Source organism: Sceloporus undulatus, chromosome 1 (assembly GCF_019175285.1).
Source record: "Sceloporus undulatus isolate JIND9_A2432 ecotype Alabama chromosome 1, SceUnd_v1.1, whole genome shotgun sequence".
Lineage (NCBI taxonomy): Eukaryota > Metazoa > Chordata > Lepidosauria > Squamata > Phrynosomatidae > Sceloporus > Sceloporus undulatus.
Genome location: NC_056522.1, coordinates 320,501,529 through 320,515,827, shown reverse-complemented (window position 1 = coordinate 320,515,827; position 14,299 = coordinate 320,501,529). Strand labels below are relative to the sequence as shown.

The following is a 14,299-nucleotide window of genomic DNA, read 5'->3' as shown; positions in this document are numbered from 1 at the left end:
CAGAGGGAAATTGCTATGAACAGTGGTGAATTAGCAGCACATGTTTATGTCTGGAGGCACACTTTAATGATTGGGGGAGAGGGGTCATGTAGTCCAAGGTTCTCCATCCCTGATCTACATGGTGATAGCCTCTTTCAATTGCTTGCTCACCAATGTGTACATGCAAACACTATCAGTGCAACTGCTGGTCATTATTATTACTCTTCTGCATTCCTCTTAACTCACTATCAGGTACAGAAATATGGACATTCCCGACTATAAACAAATTATATAGTATGACCAGTAGAAAACTTGAATGAGTCCAATACTTCCTTTCTGGGAGTGTTCCTTGTTAAAATAGTATGTCTTCTATAATGTGAGAACTAAGTGAAAATTATGAAATGTATACAATCTATTATAGCACATAATACAGGTATGAAGGTAAGTGAAGCATCTGCTCTGCTGTTTACCATTCAACTTTCAAAGGCACTGAAGATTTCGTAGAACAGAAGACTGGTCATCCTATTCATCTGTCCTAATTTCAGACATCACTTTAGACTTATTGCTGTTCAATAAGAATTGTTTCCATTGGTAAAAGATGTTAGTAGACATGGCTATCCCCCCTGCTGTACAATTCAACTCCACTGGCAGAATGACTGTAGCTACAATGGAGGTCCTCACTACTACTACTCAATACAGTTAGATCTAACTTGCAAGATATTATTAATGCATCTCTCATGAAGAAAAGTTTTTCGTCTTATTTTTAAAAAGTGGTAGTACAACCACATTTTTAAAAGCCCTCCATAGACACCTGGACTCACACAACTATTGACCAGTGTCAAATCTCTCTTTTCTAGACAACGTGATTGAAACAGCAGTTGTTTCCCAACTCCAGGCAATCTTGGATGATGCAAGTTATGTAGATAATAATAATAATAATAATAATAATAATAATAATAATAATAATAATTTGTATCCCGCCTCTCCCTGTATTGGATCGAGGCAGATAACAACAAACATAAGAACAATAAAAATACTACACAACAAGCCACAAGTAAAAACATAGCAAAACATAGCAAATCCAATTCCGTATCTCCCTCCCACCTTAAAATAGCGTTAAAAACAACAATTCCCAATAAAATGTTACCAATAAAGTAGTCAATAAAATCAATCACAATCACAGTCTGGTGGGAACAGCTCACCAGAGTGAACATTCTGGGGAGTGAACATTCCAAGGAGGTCAGTTTGGGGAGGCCTGCTGGAAGAGATCAGTTTTTATTGCCTTCTTAAAGGCCTCCAAAGATGTTATATGGCGGATCTCTTCTGGCAGGTCATTCCAGATTTTTGGAGTGGCAACAGAAAACATCTTCTGGGAAGTTGTTACCAGTCTGGTTTTCTTAGACTGCAAGAGATTCTTCCCAGAGGACCTGAGAATGAGGGAAGGATTGTATGGGAGGAGGTATTCCCTCAGGTAAGCTGGACCCAAGCCATGTAGGGCTTTATAGGTAACGACCAACACATTATACTGTGCCCGGAATCCAATAGGCAGCCAGTGTAGGGATTTTAAGATAGGTGTAATAGGATCACATTTAGAACTCCCTGTAACCAATTTGGCTATCATATTTTGGACCAGTTGCAGCTTCTGAATGAGGCATGAGGGTTGCAGAAATTGAGACAAGAGGTTGCCAGTGAATGTACAACCGTTTCTAGGTTTTCCCGTTCCAGGAAGGGTCGTAACTGGTGTATCTGGTGTACTGCACCAGTACTACCAACGGATGACTGCGATGACCTACCAGTCCCTTTCATTTCTGAAGTTGCAGAGGCAGACAGAGATTGAACCTGGCCCCAGCTGCAAAACTGAGAGGAAAGTTGGAGTTGTTTAGTAGTAGAATGACCAAGAAGCCCAGCCATACACATATGATAAATGAACTGGTTTACAGCAGGGCTGGGGAGTTTATGGCTCTCCAGAATGTATTGGACTACAATTCCCAACACCCATTCCCCCAGTTTATGAGGGGATTACAAAGGCCCAGCTAGATTTCTCCCACGGCTGCCTGTGATGTTTGATAAGGGGATTGTGCTAAGAACTGGGAAGCCTGGGTTCTAGTAGTCTTTTTCCTCCTTCTGAGATTATTGGCTGCATAGACAGCCAAAGGGGACTTTTACTTCTGATCGACATTTCAACATTTCCCATGGTAGGACATGAAACGCCATCTTCTTGACCTCCTGGGAGCTGAGCTTGCTGTAGTTTCCATTGTGGAACATCCAATTGGCTTTTTCTTCCTTACTAAGTTTATTCTTCTCCCTGCAACCAAAATTCTCCAAGTGGTCCTGAATCCTTTCCCTAGGAAGCCCAATCCTTTTTGATACCTCCTTTCTACCAAGTGACTTATAGATCTGGTGGCATATTAACAGACAGCTCTGTACTTCATTCCTTCTGTGGTTCTGTGCGCCTGCTTTCCTGTGTTTGTAATTCAAGAACATTTAGAACCCCATCTGTAGGGAACCCGTACACCACTGCTTGGTGACAATAGCTGCATTTGTACTAGCCACAAAATGGTAGCATACACTGATGACAGTGATGCAATGACTTTGTGACTACTGGAGTGTATACTACTTGTGAGACAGGTGGTGCTAATAATGTGTTCCATTACTGTCCCAACTGGACTGGTTCCTTCCACGCTTTGTTACAGTAAAGGTAGCACTATCACTATACAGTACAATACCTTGTTTGCCACAAATCTGACATGTTGCCATGGTTGTTGTGGGTGTCGCTATTTTTCTCTTGTTTAAAGTGGTATTGTTTTGCAGTTGACATTGCTATTAGGCGTTTGTTAGATCACAACTTGACTGCATGGCTACAGTACATTAGTGTTGGGGCCAGTGGGAAAGTGGTACCACAGAGATATGCTTCAGATACAGTAACTGTGCCTGGGCTATGTTCACACACAATGGGAGTCTACCTCCAAGCAATATACAGTATGGGTGAACTAGGGAGTGAGGGGGGGAATGAGTATCCAATAAACACATAGTCAGCCTTATTTAGATACATGATCAACATATGCCTGCAGAAAACAAATGTTCACAAAAAATATCAAACAAGATTACAATCCAATATGAATGAACCTGACACTGACAATAATCTAAGCATTACAGAAAGTTATGAGCAATCTAAGAATGAATGAGTCTCCTTTTCAGTATTTTGGAGCATAATGCATTTTTTGAAGTGAAAATACAACTCAATTTATACTAGTTTCTAAGAAGGGCTTGCATATTTAATATTAACAGAAAGAAGGAAGTTGGCAACTATGAAAGCTCATGCTGCCAACTTCTTTCTTTCAATTACTATATATATTCATGTACAGTATAAGTCTAGAAATTTTAGTCAAAAAAATTAACCCAAAAAACCTATCCATAGGCCAATGTAAGTATTATTTTATTTATTTATTTATTTATTTATATAGCGCTGTAGATTTGCACAGCGCTGTACATAAAACAATAAATATATAAGAGTAAACCTGCCTATGACGTAAAATCTAAGAAGTACTGTACTTTGACTCGTTATCAAAAAGGGACCACCCCCTGGGGAAAGGCAAAAGTGTAATTTGTTATGGAACCACTGATCCCCACCCTGCTCTCTCATCCAAGAATCATAGAGTTGGAAGAGACTACAAGGGCCATCCAGTCCAACCCCCTGCCATGCAGGAACTCACAATCAAAGAATCTCCAACAGATGGCCATCCAGCCTCTGCTTAAAGACCTCCAAGGAAGAAGACTCCACCACTCTCTGAGGGAATGTGATCCACTGTCGAACAGCCCTTACTGTCAGGAAGTTCCTCCTAATATTTAGGTGGAATCTCTTTTCCTGGAGCTTGCATCCATTGTTCCGGGTCATTCTCTAGAGCAGCAGAAAACAAGCTTGCTCTCTTCTCAATATGACATCCCTTCAAATATTTAAATAGGGCTATCATATCACCTCTAACTTTCTCTCCTCCAGGCTAAACATTCCTAGCTCCCTAAGTCATTCCTCATAGGGCCTGGATTCCAGACCCTTCACCATTTTAGTCGCCCTCCTTTGGACATGCTGCAGTTCTCAACATCCTTTTTGAATTGTGGTGCTCAGAACTGGACACAGTATTCCAGGTAGGGTCTGACCAAAGCAGAATACAGTGGCACTATTACTTCTCTTGATCTAGACATTATACTTTTATTGATGCAGGCTAAAATTGCATTGGCCTTTTTAGCTGCCGCATCACACTGTTGACTCATGTTCAATTTGTGGTCTACTTGGATCCTTAGTGTGAGCGCAAATCGTTGTGCCTGCTGTAATTTTGTAAGTTCTTTGCCATTGTTTTCCTTTGCTTCATGCTTAAGACCCTTTGTTACATGCTGCACCTAAGTTTAACCTCGATTTATCCATGGATCATACCAAAATCCATAATTCTGGTCCCAAAACCTGCCCTCGACTTATACATAAGGTCAACTTATAGTTGAGTATATACAGTAGTCTCAAAGGTGCTACAGGATCTCTCTACTTACTGATTCTACAGACTAACACGGCTATATCTTTGAATTCTGTGAATTATAGAAAGCTAAACAAAAAAATAGCATTAGTGACAGATGACTGTTTCACACAACTCTTTTTGTCACATCTAAGAAATGACGTTTGTTGTTCAACTTAATCCATCTGCTTCAATCCTCAAATAGAACATAAGTGAGTTTTTTGGGTTTTTTTGTTTATTTGCTGTAAATTGTCTTCACTTCACGTTCCGGACCGCCCGCATAAGGGAAAAAACGCATATGCTCGAGCCCCATTTGATGCATGTGCCCACAGCGAGGTGCACGCACCACAGGCATACACTCCATTACTTCTTCTGGGGCACGCAAGGTTTTTTTTCCAGCACAGCTTCCAACGTATGCTGGAAACCACATAAGGCATACCCGGATATGGCGCAGGTGCACTGTATTTACTAAAGCTACAGAGATAGTGCCATGCTACAAAATTAGTTGTACATAGTATGCAAAGGGATCTTGTAGCACATTTGAGACTAACAGAAAGGAAGAAGCTGGTAGCATCAGTTTTCGTAGACTTGAGTCTACTTCCTTGGTTGCATTGGGGAAATAGAGCAAAGTCAAAGAAAGCTCATGCTACCAGCTTCTTCCTTTACATAGTCTCAAATGTGTGACAAGATCCCTTTGCATACTGATTTTTCCAGGTTAACACAGCTATGCCCTTGAATTCTAGTTGCACACAGTTTACTAAACATAGACCAAGGAGATGATCACTCCAACCCCTTTGTCATTGCACACACCAAAATAAAAATAAAATAAAATGGGAAAATACCAATTTTATAGCAGACATCATTGCATTGTTTTTCATTTGTGCAGCAGGGGCTTCCTGCCCTCTCCCTCAACTCAGCCCTCCTCCCTGTGCATTACCCAGCATGCCTTTGGGGTTTTTTTTAATCAACCTTTTTTGTGCAATTCCTGGGCTCTGCAGTCTCAATTTAATCTTTTAAAAATAGATTTTTAAAAAAACTTCAGAGGCTGCAGAGCTCCAGAATTGCTTTATATAGCGAGGTGGGGAAGAAGGAAGGTGGGAACAATGATACCATGTGACTGCCAATCATGCAAGTGCCCCGGGAATGGCTTTTCGCATCTGGGGGATTGCGTGATTGCCAATTCATTCACAAGTTTCCCTCATGAATGAAAAGGGATGGGTGGAGGGCACGGCAGCTATGGGTCGGAAGTGGTGGTACGCAATCAACATCACCTGAAGCCACTTCCTTCCCAGGGAAATTGCGCTTTAAAAGCCACATGTGATAATCTTCTGTGTAAGAGCCAGTGTGGCATCGCGGTCTGAGTGCTGGACTAGGACTCTGGGAGACCAAGTTCTCAATACCTACTCAGCCATTGAAACCCACCTTGGCCATGTCATGCACACTCAGCCTTAGAGGAAGAGAATGGCAAATCTCCGATTAATAAATCTTGCCAAGACAACCCTAGGACAGAGTCACTGTAAAGCAGAACTTGAAGGCAGAGATTTGGTTTTAGACTGAGGAGATCAAAGTTCAAGTACACCTTTCTCAAAGATTCACAGGGGCCCAACATACAGAGGCCAAAAGCGCTGGCTTCAGGCCGATCTGGAGACATGGTGTACAGTCAATGTATGCCCCTGGATTGAGCCGAGGTCATGCCATGGCTGCCTAAGGCACCCCAGGGTCACTAGCAAAAACAGAGCAAAAAAGCGCATCTGGAGACCGCAGCATCTGGTCACTGCAGTCCCACGACGATCAGGGAGCAATTGGGTGGAGCAGCCAGAAGCCGCTACAAGCTGCCGGTCTGCTACTTCAGTCCTATACAGACTTACTATTTAGAAACAGGTTCTATTAAGTAAGTGGGACTTCCAAATAAAAATGGAGAGGATCTTATTTATAAAAGAGTAACCCTGGCCACAAGTGTTTATAGTGTTGACACTTTTAGAGTTGTCAAGCATGTTTACAGATGGCAAGCATTGTAACACAGCCTGCAAATTTCAGATGCTACGTAAATAAATGATGAGCAACAGTAATAATGTGTAACTTCAACCTTTGACTGACTATACCCATTCTCACTTTATTCATTTTTCAAAGCAGCAATGTTTCAGTTGACTGTTTAGCTTTTCTAATTTAAGAGTCTACCATCACATTGTTCTAATCCTGAGATATTCAACAATCATGAAAAGAATCCATCAAGTTATGAATCCAGTTGAAAGCAGCCAGCCAGAATTATGCAACAGAGCACCAACTCTGATGCTGTAGAGCAGGGGTAAGCAACCTGCAGCCCACGGGCCGGATGCGGCCCGGCGAGGCTTTGGGACTGGCCCCAGCCCGGTCCTGCCGCCAATTGCCGCCGGGGCCTTTGGCCTCTCGCACGCAGGGGCAAGGGGAGCAATTGTCTATAGATGCCTCAGAAACAAGCATTTATATTAACATTTTTTAAAAAAATCAGCAATTTTTTTTTGCGTGTCCTCCACTTTTTTTAAAAAAGTGTCCACCATTTGAAAATGTTGTCCTACATTTGTCCCGGTTTATTTATTTATTTAAATTTTTAAAAATTTATTTAATTATTTATTTTTTTGGCTTCGGTCCCCCAGTTGTCTGAGGGGCAGCAACCCGGCCCCCGGCGCAAAAGGGTTGCCTACCCCTGCTGTAGACTGTATTCCACAGCACTAACAAAACAAAACAAACTTCTCCAAAAGTTGGAAATGTTTGTTCTGTAATGGTTGAATCACACTGAGGCACTGAAATTACCTCTCTAATGGTACACCAAATGCATACCTTGTAATACAATAAAAACAGTATTTATGTCTACCCTGTCCAAAATTACTCCTGCTGAAGAAAAAGACAGGACGTATTTGGCTTAAAGGTCCTGAAAATGTTTTACCTCTCAAGAACACTCAACTCCTGTTGGCAATATATCTTGGATCCTGACCAGTTATGAGGTGTATGAAGTCTGAGTTTACCTTAAAACGTGAGATCAAGAAAATACCATCGTGGTACCCCTCTACCCACTCCAATAATGTAAACATGAAACTATACAACTTCAAAAAAACACTACACCGTGATTGCTGAAAGTAGTTGTTTGAGAAGTGGACTATGACTCTGTCGATCAGAGTTTGAACCCCCACTCAGCCATGGAAACCCCACTGGGTGGCCCTGGGCAATTCACACTCTCTCAGCCTCAGAGGGAGGCAAAGGTAAACCTGAACAATTCTGGCCAAGAAAACTGTGAAGCCTTAGGGTTGCCATAAGTCAGAAACAATGTGATGAGATGCAAGAACAAATACAAAGTTGTCAAAAGATTTGCACACCAATCCAGGCACCAGAGGGAGAAAAGATCTGCTGGACTTTCCCCACTGTCATTCCCTTCTCCTTTTGTGCGTGGTCTTTTTAGACTGTAAGCCTGAGGGCACAGAAATGTCCAAGTCATGATTTGTAAGCTGCTCTGAGACCCTTTTGGCTGAACAGCCGGGTATAAATACTCTAAATAGGTAAAATACATAAATGGTATGCAAAGGGAGCTGCAGCACTTCTGAGATTAATTAAAGACAGAAGCTGATAGCATGAGCTGCCATAGACTTGAGCCTACTTCCTCAGATGCACAGACCAAAATGGGTTCACTCACTGTGGGATGAAAAACCATTAGCAGTTTCTGGTATGGGAAACCACAAGCTTTTCAAGTAACAGTGATCAGTCCAGAACACACTGCAGAAATAATCCAGTTTGAGATTGATTTAACTGCCCTGCCTCAATGCAAGGGATTCTGAGAAGCAGTTTTGTGAGACCGTTAGCCTTCTCTCTCAGAGAGCGCTCTGGCACCACAGCAAACTACAGTTCCCAAGATTCCCCAGGGCAGGAAAGCAGGCTCAATCTGGGTTATTTCTGCAATGTGTTTTGGACCTAAGTGACATTCCAGAACTACTCCTCTTTGAAGGACACACAAGAACAAATACTAAGCAGTGCTAAAAAACATCTGCACATCAATCAAACAGGGCATCACAGACCAAAATGGGCTCACTCTCCATGGGATGAAGACATACAGTGATTCCCAAGCTTCCACCTTAACCGTGTTTGGCTCTTCACTTCCCAGAAGTCCTAGGCAGCTTGGCCAGCAGTAAGGGATTCTGGGAGCTGAAGTCCAGAACATCTGGCAGACCAAAGCTTGGGAACCACCGACCTGGAAAATTTCCAAGCGACAGAGGCATCCCAGAACCCTGTGTGTGTTGCTTGCCTGCAAGTCCTTTCCGCTCTATGGAAACCCTGAGGTGGAGAAGAGGGCTTTCTTGGCAAGCCTCTTGCCATTGCCATCCTCTGAGAGAGGCTGAGAGAGTGTGACTTCTTGCCCAGTGTTTTCCTTTCAAGATCTGTTCAGAGGGGTTTCCCTGAGGCTGAGAGAGTGTCAGCAGGGTTCAAAAACTCATCATAGCGTATATTGTGTTGTATGCTTTCACTCTAAGGCTATGAAGAACTATCACGGGCTTTTCATGCCAAGTCTCTTCAGAGGGGGGTTGCCGCTGCCTTCCCTGCGGCTGAGAGAGCCTGGCTTCTTGCCCGGTGGGCTCCCGCAGGGGAGGACTCCAGAACCGCCACCTCTGAGGCTGAGAGAGTGTGCCTGCTCCTCCTCCTCCTCCTCCCGATCTAGCCTTGCCCTTGGCGGCGGGCGCTTTCGGGCCACGTGTTCCGGTGGGAGGCTGGGGCTGAGGAGGGGGGCGGACGGGGCGGCTCTGCGTGGGGCGCGCGCACGTGCCTGGCTCCCTCCGGGGCTGCCGCCTCCGCCGGAGGCCCCCCTTCCTGCCCAGAGGGGCTTTAGGGGGCGAAGCGGCGGAGCAAGCCCCCTCAAAAGAGAGCGCCGGACACAGAGACGCGGAGGGCCGCCTGTCCCTTTAAGAGGAGGCCCTGGGCCCGGGGCGCCGCCGAGGGGCGAGGCGAAGGGTCGGGGACGCCGCCGGCCCACGCCGAGCCCCCCCGGTCCCCACGCGGCTCCCCTCCTCCACTCACTCACCCGGATGCGGGGCGCGCCTTGGGCCCGGCGTGGCTCCGAGTCTCCCTGGGCGCGCTCTCCTCCCGCCGCGGGGCCTGCGCTGCGAGTCTCCTGCCGCGCTGCCTCTCGGCGTCTGCCTGGACAAAATGGCGCCGGCGCTGAGGAGGAGAAGGAGGAGGCGGCTGGCGCTGAGGCGGCGGCGGCGGCCACTTTCGCTCACTGAAAGGAGAGGAGCAGAAGGGACACGGGGAGCCATGGCGGGGGGGGAGGAGAGGCGCCATGGCCAGGCCAGAACAATCGAGCCCCGCACGGGGACTGCGGCTTTCCAGCTCCCACCCGCGGGCACTCTCGGCCCACCGCGGCCGACGCCCCTCCGCACTTCCGGAGCCCACGCCTCGCGCTCTTCCCCGCCACGCAGGGCCCGAGAGTGGGCCTCCGGCATCGATGCGACCGCGTTCGACTGGTCGGGTCTGGCCGGCGACGGAAATTGCCGAGCGCTTTCGGGCTGGAGGGAGAGAAGTGGCGTGAGTTTCTGCAGTTCTCGCGCGAGGCCTCTGCGGAGTTCTCGCGAGAAAGCAGGTTTCAGACGGGAGCTCTCTGGATGTGACGTAGGTTCTCGATCACTCTCAGTGCTGGAATGAGGGGGCGGGCGGGAGGCGCCTAGGCCAGGCCTGAGTCCTTGCGGATGGCGCTCCTCAGGAAGCCCCACGGACGGTTAAGTCTGAATGGCGCTCAAGTCAGACTCTTCCAAGGCATTATTGCCATGTATGGATGCGAGAGATGGACAGGGAAGAAAAGCAACTGCTTTGAGCTGTCGGGCTGCAGAAGAGGGCTGAGGGTCCCATGGACAGCCAAAAGGACGAACAAATGGGTCCTAGAGCAGATCCAAGGCTGTTCACCAAAGGTTGAACAGGAGTCAACAGTGCGATGCAGCAGCTAAAAAGGCCAGGCTGCATCCACAGACGTATAGTGTCTAGATCAAGGGAAGTCATAGTGCCACTGTATTCTGCTCTGGTCAGGCCCCACCTGGAATATTGTGTCCAGTTCTGGGCACCACAATTCAAAAAGGACATTGAGAAACTGGAGCGTGTCCAAAGGAGGGCGACTAAAATGGTGAAAGGCCTGGAAACCTTGCCCTATGAGGAACGACTCAGGGAGCTGGGGATGTTTAGCCTGGAGAAAAGAAGGTTAAGAGGTGATATGATCGCCCTGTTTAAATACTTGAAGGGATGTCATATTGAGGAGGGAGCAAACTTGTTTTCTGCTGTTCCAGAGATTAGGACCCGGAACAATGGATGCAAGCTCCAGGAAAAGAGATTCCATCTCAACATTAGGAGGAACTTCCTGAGAGCAAGGACTGTTTGACAGTGAAACCCAGTCCCTCAGAGTGTTTTGGAGTCTCCTTTATTGGAGACTGTTTTTAAACAGAGGGTATGCTTTGATTGAGAGTTCCTGCATGGCAGAATGGGGTTGGAGTGATGGCCCTTGGGGTCTCTTCCAACTCTGATTCTCTGGATGCAAAGATGAACAAATTGAGGCTGTCATACTTTGTTCGCATCCTGAGAAGGAATGAATCATTAGAAGCATCATCATCATCAGAAGACGTTTTCTGTCTGTGGTTCCCCCAAACTCTGCCTTTTAAGGGAATTTTGGACTTTAGCTCCCGGAGTCCCAGACTATTGGCCAACGTGGCTGAGGCTTCTGGGAGATGAAGTCCAAAAAAATCTCTTAACGGACACACAGTTTGGGGACCACTAGTACATACAGCGCCTTCAACACAACACTTCAGTTAAATGACTCTACCTCAGTCTCTGTTGTTGCAGAGTAATTTTAAAATCAGAATTAGCAGGGAGGCCTGGAGCCGGTTGGAAAGGAAAACATAGGTTTTTTGCTGCAGCGTTCCCAGAGGAAATACATCTAAATTACTGGGACCCCGATTCCAAAGCAAACCGAGCTTTTTATAGTACCTTGAACAAAGAAAACTACAAATTACATTTCATTGGTTCCCTTTGAATTAAACATTTACACCCCTGTATATTCGTTGGATACTCTCATATCACAACATACATCTCTATCCCTTGCAGGATACCCATCAATCAAAATATAATCTATGCCTTTCTCTTTCACAGTCTCCAACTGTCCTGTATTGTATCCTTTTGTTTTTGTTCTTTCCAATAACAGCTTAAAGGAGGAACCAATTCAGGGCCACTTCATGGGTCAAGGATGACTTGAGAGCAGCTAACAACAATGAATTGCCTTCAGAGCTGTTTACTGAATTTACACAGTTCAAATGTGACTCACTTATACTCCTTGGTGCCCTTTAGAATGGCTTTGTGACTCCTGTGTATACTCTCAGTGAAGACCTTGAATACCAATGGTTTGCATTATATCCATTTGGGACATGTTCAGCAAGAATCTGCCCTTCCCTGCCTTTTTTATTCTGTATTGAGGGATGTGGTGGCTCAAGTGGTTAAGATGTTGACTGCTGACTGCAAGATTGGCAGGTTGGCAGTTCAAGGCCCAGGTGCCGCATGATGGGGTGAGCTCCCATCACTAGTCCCAGCTTCTGCCAACCTAGTACAGTAGTTCAAAAGCATGCAAATACAAGTAGATAGATACTTCTTCAGTGGGAAGGTAACTGTGTTTGTTCTGTGCCAGCCAAATGATCAGAGTAGTCTCTGACAACACTGATTCTTCAGCTTAGTGATGGAGATGAGCACTGCCTCCTATCATTGGACAAGACTTGACAACCTTCTCAACGGGGAATACCTTTACCTTTACATTTTATTCAGGGGGGACCATGTGTTCTCCTCACTGCAAAGAAGGACAAGGCACTGCAGAATGGAGGATATGACCAAATAAAAGCCAAAAACACTCACATAAATGTAAATCCATGCTGAGGCATGCTCAGAATGGAGGACATTTTGAGAATTCCTCCTGGACAGAAGTTTGACATAGGACATGTCCTGGAATAGGAGAATATCTGGTCACCTTGCCTGTACTGCAACATGCTTGTGGAAAAGACACAGTTTTCTTAAACATGAAGTAGACTGGGTTTTGGTTGTGGGGTGTTGCACTATATTACTTTTGATACCACTTTCAACTGCTTGTGGCTGCATTCTACAAAATCCTGGGATGTCTAGTTTTGTCAGGTAGCAGAGCTTGTGATAAATAGTCTCTCAAACTGCCAATCCCAGGATTCCATATGGTTAAAGTATCAAATTATGTAACTAGTATTAAAGACCCCCCCCAAAAGGAGAAAGATTTTTCTCACATTGCTGAAGAGCTAATTACTTTACAAAATATGAACTCAAGACGGTCACCAGAACACCATACATAATTTTTTTTAAAGCCCAAATGTTTTTCTTTCTTTCTTCTGTATGAAACAGACCATGTACTCACTGTGTACACTGGAAATAGAGGTGAGCCTATGGGATAGTGCTGACTACCTCCCAGGTCACAAATACAATTATAAAAATATTAAGTATATTTCAACTCTGCCCTACATAATCACAATTGTCACACATGAATTACACCATTCCCTTTTTTTTAATATGCATATGAATGATTTCATTGTATTCAAACACCACCAGGAGAGAAATTATATGTGACACTGCCCCAGCTTCAGCCCGTTCAAGCAACCTTGCAGCATTTGAACCTAGTTATCTTAAAATGCAACATGGGGCCAGAACAGATGGCCCTGTAAACCCTCCGTGTGGCTTGGGAGCACAGTGTTTATATGCCACACGCTCCAGACATGGGCAGCTTCAAGATGGTCTGACAGTGCAGCATTTACATGACAATTTGTCTTCCGAAGGAGCGGCTTTAAGCCACCCCTTCTTGCTGGTCTATTCCAGCCCATGGACAATAGCAGCAATGGCTGGAAAAGCATTTACCAGGAATCATTTCTACAACACATTCTAGCTTGCTTTTCACATAATTCCATTAATCTATACACATTATTGGCCATTATTATCAAGCTATTTGTGTCTTTCAATTCTCTGAAGAGACAGAAGGTAAGGATGTGTTTCCATGGTCAGGATTCATATTCAGGGGTTGTAGTGTTGGTCATGGTGGACCAAAATACAAAAAATTCAAAAGCCACAAAGTGATACCTTTATCAGGTAAGCCAAATGCAGAAAATAGATCCAAAGACATTCTTATCGATTACTGTGAGGTACAACCCATTTTTTCCAAGATGTCCGCCTTCATGAAAAGACAGACTATGGTTCAAGAAGTGAACCATAGCTCCACTGGCTTCATCAGGAGGGAAAAAAGTGACAATTGTAGAGTCACAGGCCTACATTTTGTATCAGATGTTTCAGTTGGTACAGTTATTTTGAGAGGAAGGCCACTCCCCTCCTTGGCCATGTAGGGACAGGACAAAGGGCAATAAAAGACAGATACAGTGGTACCCCGGGATACGAATGCGCCGCCTTACGAAATTTCCGGGTTACGAAAAAAAATCAATTAAAAAAACTGTTCCGGGTTACGAAGGTTATTTCGGGTTACGAAAGAAATTTTTGGTGCTTTTCGGCGCTTTTTCGCACCAAATCGCGGCTTTCGCTATTAGCGCCTATGGGGTTTCGGCTTGCGAAAGCTTTTCGGGTTACGAAAGCGGCGGCGGAACGAATTAATTTCGTAACCCGGGGTACCTCTGTAATAACATTTTGACTATTAGCAACTGAAAAGTAACTTTCCTTGGGATTAAACCTACCTCTGTCCTGTACTAAGCTAATTTTCCCTTTCTTAGGTAGAGAACATCAAATTTCTCAAATCTCTGTATTGTTACATCTGG

At 45.0% G+C, this 14,299-nt stretch overlaps 1 protein-coding gene across 2 annotated transcripts in view; it reads right to left on the bottom strand.

Moving 5' to 3' along the window:
- The window catches only part of INO80 (INO80 complex ATPase subunit), a 97,461-nt gene extending 87,800 nt beyond the window's left edge, over positions 1 to 9,661 (bottom strand). The window contains exon 1 of one of the 2 annotated variants that reach the window (XM_042448382.1): positions 9,523 to 9,661. The gene's annotated coding sequence lies outside the window, so the exon portion shown is untranslated. The remainder of the gene's footprint in view (positions 1 to 9,522) is intronic. The other variant, XM_042448392.1, reaches the window with a different exon arrangement.
- Positions 9,662 to 14,299: the final 4,638 nt, after the last annotated feature.